Raw genomic sequence first — 6701 nt, 5'->3', positions numbered from 1 at the left:
TAAAGGTGTTTAGATCCTTAGCATCCTTCAAACAAGCTTGGAGAAACAGTTGGAGAAAACAACTTATTTTTCAGTACCCAGATAACCAGCAACACTGCATTCTTGTTAGCTGACAGTTGCTATGTTGTTGACAGTTTACTGTCAGATAAAGCAGCCAATGCTGGTGAAACAGGTGACAGCCAAGCCTTGTGTCAATACTTCTTTAATGTATAGTATCCCTTCATAACAAGGAATCACTTGGAAAGTGTTTGTTGGGTGTCACCAGCTCTTATTGTGATGCTGAACCATGCTTGTTATTTCTCAGTATGAAACCTCCTGGGAAATGGGGCAATAATTCTGGGCTGCAGACCCATATTTGAGTCAACGAAGGCCGAAGGATACACGGGCCATTCCAGGAGGTCTCCTGCTTGACCAAAAGCTGGCAAAAGCTTGGTATCTGGAGGTCTCTCTTTGACCTGCAGTAACCTCGGCTGTTGTTTGTTTTGCACCAAACTGCACAGACCTTGGGGCATTAGTGCACACACAGGGAGGGCCATCTGATTATGAGAAGCAAGGAAACTTTCAGGTTACATGTTGTTGACAGCCAAAGAAATGTCTAGCAAGGCACAAATAAGGTTTACCCCTCCGTGCCATCTGTGTGCCCTTTAAAGTCTAGCCTTGTACTTTACCGCAGCCGTGGGAGTCGCCAAAACACTGGAGAAACAAAAGCCTTTTTGCAAAAAGACACCTGCATTTCTTTCTCTGTCCTATTTTCCTTTCTTGTTTTTCAAGGCTTATCACCTGAGTCCCAAGTCAGTTTTTGGCTCCGACTGCAGACCACCCCTCCCCTCCCCTGCCAGTCAGAAGTTCCTCAACGTTGCCAAGCCTTTTGACAATGATTTAGCCTTGTTTGTATCAGAAAATAGACCAGCTCACCCAAGCTTGGAGAGAGGGAGACACTTTGCGCAAACTTGTACAGGCAGGGCCCCAACTCCACCCCCCCACAGCACCAGAAAACACTCTCCCCCTGGCACGTCTTCTGCTCTCTGGTTTTCCAGTCCACAGGAATGCCACCTGCCCTTGAAGAAGTTAACCATATTATCAGGGTCTATTCTTGCCTTTGCTTTTATAATGCTCTGCTTGGCTGCCTTCAGTCTTTTTTTATACCTCATAAAGAAGTTATCGGCATGGAAGAACAAATTGGTCACCCAGTTGGGGAGATTAGTTGATAAGTAACATTATACTTTATAAAGACATGGATACCTTAACTATTTCTGATGCCCCCTGTATGGGATGGTAGTGAATAGTAAAAGTCAAAGGGGAAACAACTTGTTTACTGGGATCCATGTTACCTTTAGCCAGTCCAGCCCAGCCCACTCCCTATACTCCTCCTACTTTTTCTCTGTGTCCGCAGATCATTGTGAACCATGTTACTGTTCTTAATTTATAGTTTTTCTTGTGAAATCAGAAAGTGCTTTTCAGTATTTATCCATATGTATTTTCAACATTGTCTACTATTATACAAATAAAATAATGAAGTTTGACTGACTGCCGTAATACTGCAGTCCCTTGTGTGACCTCATTCTGCTGCCGCTGGTGTTTTTTTCGCAAGTCCATTATGAAACTGCTTTTTACTTTTTATTTGTTTAAGTCAGTGTGCCAAATGTTAAGCGGAGGAGAATCAACAACTGCCAATCACACAGAAAACAGAACAGATCAGTGAATGAGAAGCAGATACCAGGAGCTTAAAGTTGACCTTAAATAATACTTTAATCATCGGTGTTTTGGTACTCATTTATGTATATCTTACATGTCGTTGCACATACTGTTACTCCGTGTGTTCTGTATAATTGCTGATTTCAAACGAACCCTTGTGCTCTGAATGATTTCTGCTTTTGCTTTCTGTTTCCTCAGTCTGGGAAGAGCATATCCTACCCCCAAACAAAAAGAGCTGGATGAGTTTCCATTACACACAGTCTTTGAGAAATGGCTATGACTCACTAAGGATGCACAAAAGAGGATGTGAAGCAACTAAAATAAATACAATATTTGTTTAAGACAAGCATGTTGTGTATCTAGGCAACCCATATACTTTGGTTACATTTAATGAGGCTAGTTGTGTAGTTGTACAAAATGAGAATAGTTCTAGAATATAACTAATGACAAAAAAGGTGGGCACTTAAGAGTGCTGCAATAAAGGTATTCCCTCTCATTTTTCAAGTCTGCAAATCTGCTTCTCAGTTGCTCCCTTAATGTACATAATTGGAACCACGTTTAGAATAAAGTATAAATAGCCCGTCCTTAAATAACCCTAGCCCCCCGTATTTCAACACGGCGCCAGTGTTTGAATTAACTCCCAAAATCTGTTGCCCTTTGTTGAAATAACACATTTCTTCTTGGAGTGTAATTTAATATTAATCGTGAATCTTTGTTATAAGCCATGTGCACTTTGTATTATGTCACTTGAAACTTATAGCCAAACAGGTTTTATTTGTGCTTGCTTTATCGGACATGTCTGAATGCACAGCCTAATTCTGACAAGTTTTATCAAGTACCTTCCCTCCCTGCTCTATTAACCATCAGTTAATTATATAGCCAAAGAAAAGCAATCATGGGATTTGCTAGGCCTACTACTTCTACTGTTATTAGAACAACTAATCATAACATTAATAGTAATAACATCATTGTTATTATTAGCATCTTCATCATGGCAACATGAATAGTTTATCCTAGCCCTCTCTATCCTAGACAGATGGGGAACGCGTACCCTTTCAACATCTCTGTTAATTCTTTGAATCTCTAGATCTCTTTTCAGCTCAATCCATAATATTATACTACCTTTATTTTATTATTCATGAGGTTGTTGACTTTCAGAAGACTAAATTCCTTCTGTAAAATAAACTCACACATAAACGGAGCTGGAGAACTCCTGACCACAAATGCGTGAGGACTGTGCTGTCACACTTTTCAGTTTTTCCATGTCATGTGCCCCATTCTTATTGTTACGACATCTGCCACTCACTCTGAGTCATTATCACGAGCACCAGGACGTGGAAAAGGATTAGCGCACTCAGTTATTAAGCACTTTGGATCAATGGCCTGTAGGCAACAGTGCACCATGTTTGTTTTTGTAAGGCTCGTGTACTTTCTCTCTGTTACCCCCCAACTCTCAGAGCAAGCGTCGACATGTTAGCACCCTGCTGTGGGACACACCTATCGGCTAATAAGGAACCATGAATATGAGATGTGTGCTTTCATTCACAGCTTGGGATGAAGATGTTCATTTAAAAAAGACAGCCAGGGATAAATTGGGTTCAAAGACAGTACACAATGGCTGTTAAGAACCACAGGGACCGCACCTGGGATAGAATCCACAACCCTCCACTTCAGAGTACAGAGGCCTGACTGCTACTCCATATTGTCTTACGTCTTTGTGTGTTTGTTTGTTTGTTTGGTCTTCTTGCTAAGGCCTGGACCAAATCAAAACATTGCCCTGCCTGCAAATTGCAAATTACAAACTTGCACCTTTACTGCAGTTTCATTTATTGCCAGAAGCCACTTTTTACCATTTTTAAATACAAAGCTTGATAGGGTTCGTATGTTGCAATACTCCAGTAGGTCGAAGTTCTGCTTTGCTCAAGGCCTAAAGTCCACATGCTTCCTCCTCCCAATGGGAATTGAAGCAAACAATATATCTGATCCTGTTTATGGAGTTGGCCATTTTTAGGTTGATTCCCAGTTCCATCTGTTGTTGTTTTTCTTGGCTCTTGAGGAGTGGGCATTTTTTAAGGCAAGGAGACCTGTCCTTGGATTGTACTGGTGTGTGACACCAACGGACTTCACAACTTTCAATCAAACCTTGCCCCGTCTGAGGCAAATATTTACCAAAGGACTTTTTTCTGTGGCCGCTGCAGGCCTGACTTTTAGACTGCAAACACAAGCTCAGAGGAGCCCCGCGCTATTGCCTCACAGTGGAGATACCCTGCTTATTATAGGACATTTAACTCCCTTCTTCTCTTCCCTGCACACTGGGGATCGTTTCTGTCTGGTCCCACTCCAAATGAGGTTGAAACGTTTCTCCGCTAGTTTGGGACTGTTATTGTTTTGGATGAGAGATGTATTTGACCAGCTGGTATACGGGCTTGAAAGGATCAGTCAGTCTGATCTGCGGTGTCAGACAGCTGTTAATGACAACGATAAAGCTGTACACCATGTGCTTAGATGCAGTTAGTGCCCGTTTTTCTTGCCTTTATAAACCAAACCTTAAGAGCTTACCAGGAATCACACGTCCACACTGTGAGCATTTTCTTAAACAGCAGAACCGCTACCTAGCAACTACTGCTGTACATTCCTGTCCCTTTCATAAATGATTTCCATCCATGTGTCTGTGGTTTCTTTAAAAGACCTTAAGTTGTCTGCATTTATTTTACATGGTGCCATTTACGGGAAACCCTAAAAGAATGCAGGGCTGGGTTTTTTTGGTGGCTGGGAGAAAGCTACATCCCACATGCTGTTGATTTTCAAGCGTCCAAGCCAGGCGTGGTTCCTTAGGGGTTGAAGTCGAGGCTGAGAGCACAAGACAGACGGACGAGTCTTTGGAATGTGAGAATGGAGGTAACGGAGCAGAGACAGAGGGAAGGGAAATTCCACTCTCGCGTCTTTACGCTTTTGATGTGGTGGCCTGGCCTCACATTAATGGAAAGTCGTGTGTTTGAGAGCAGAGATAAGATCAGCCAGGAATCCTCCGCTGATACTGCTATGTCCACTGCGGCCTGAAACAATAGAGCTTTATTCCAGGTCTGCAGGTACATGCAGGCCCAGGGCATCATATTTGTACCAACAACTGGGAAATGCAGAAGAGCAGACTGACTTACTCTCCTTGTTGTACTATGTATTTATTAGGTGTTAACTGGTGTATATAAAACGGGGAGTGAAAAAACTGAAACTTAATTTGGATTTTTTATAATTCAAGGATATAATTTGTTTTGGAAACTGACAGCAAGGTTAACTGTGGTCCCTCAAGACGACAGTGAGGAGAGAATGGTCCATTCCCTATGTAAGGTGATCCAACACCGCCCCCTAATGGCCTGTGACTTTGTTGACATTAATTGGCACAGATTGGCTGGTTCCCATAGATACACATCAGCATGTACTTGATCTCTGATCTGTGAAAACAAACAAAAAATAATCATAAAGTACTTTGAGAGCAGCAATGTGCTTGTATATTGTGTGAATTGTGCCCATTGTCTCACCATTGAAAGATATGGTCCTTCACGTGAAAAAACAATGTGTCACAGCAGAGATGATTTGAGGTCTTCAGTGTTGTAGCTTTGATATATGGGGTTGGCTTCAGGAGTTCCCCTCCATCTTAGGTAAAAGGAAGTACATCAAATAAACCTTTATTCTCAGACTTCTTTCCACCACTCCAAATATAAAGTTAGCCACCCCTAGCTTTATTTGCTCGGCAATAATAAGCCCAAAACACCAAAGGAAGAGATGTTAGTAACAAATGTGGTTTGTTGGATTTGTAATCCTATAATTAAAGAACATTAGGGAAGAAATGAAGACTGTATATAGCAGGACAAAAGTTCCACTTGTGATGATGGTAAAAGGATAGATTGCAGCAAAACCATATAATGGTGCGCTTCGGGAAGAAAGGGGCAGATTAACCAAAACACAAACCGAAATAATCTCCCAAAAATGTGGCACACAAAGCTTAATTCAATTAGGAACGCCACACTCAACTGATACATTCAATAAAGGAAAGGATGCATAACATGATATTTCAAGCTGTTGGTGGTAGGTATGTATTATACCTATTTTTATCTTTTTATTTTCATCTATTACTCATTGGGGGGAAAAACATGGATTTTAAAGTAATGTAAGAGGGATGAGACAGAGTAGCCTGTACTTTTAGAGAGGTGCATCACAAAGTTACCAAATTGGAGAATTTAAAGCAACAAACAGACCGTAGGAAATAAATGTGGGGGGAAAACACACACTGAGATCCTCCTAATTACACAAACAATGAACAGCACTGTTACTCAGTGAAATATTCTCAATCCAGTTACCAGGGAGCTGACTTTGAACCAGCATTTGTGCTTAATCAGAAGCTCCTGTATTAATGACAGATGTTTCCATGTTATTTTCAATAATAATAATAAAAAAAAACTTCCCCCACATGCACTTCATTAGCTTGTGAAATGACTAATAATCAGCTTTAAAAAGAAATCCAAGTGAACCCCACGAAGTCTTATCTTTCAGTGATTAACTTCTCCACCTTATTATCAGATGCATACTTTTTGTTTATGCATTGTTCCATATGTTTTGGCTGTTGTGGGATTATATTCCTTTGAATATCTGCATTTCAAACAGAAAGAAAGAAAGGATTCGTCAGCATTATTGGCTTTATACTTGCAGTTGATTTGACTCATTAATGACCCTTATAAACATGCTGAAGGCTCTGCTCAGACAGGGCGTCCGGGGGCTGGGGAATTAAACTGCCTGTGGAGATGGGTGTGCCCGATTCAAGCACTGGAATCTAAACAGTAGATTATCCGTGGGCGCACTTTGGGGTGTCAGTTTGTTTGTTTGGAGAGAGTTAGATTTTCCCTGATGGTATAATTTGGGGGGAAGAGAGTCCTTGGTCTGCTTTATGGCGCAGTGATCTGTGACCTATTTCAGGAGAGCAACGATGTGATCTGAAACAATGAAAATATGTT

Source organism: Amia ocellicauda, chromosome 22 (assembly GCF_036373705.1).
Source record: "Amia ocellicauda isolate fAmiCal2 chromosome 22, fAmiCal2.hap1, whole genome shotgun sequence".
NCBI classification, from domain to species: domain Eukaryota; kingdom Metazoa; phylum Chordata; class Actinopteri; order Amiiformes; family Amiidae; genus Amia; species Amia ocellicauda.
This window is presented reverse-complemented; position numbering follows the sequence as displayed.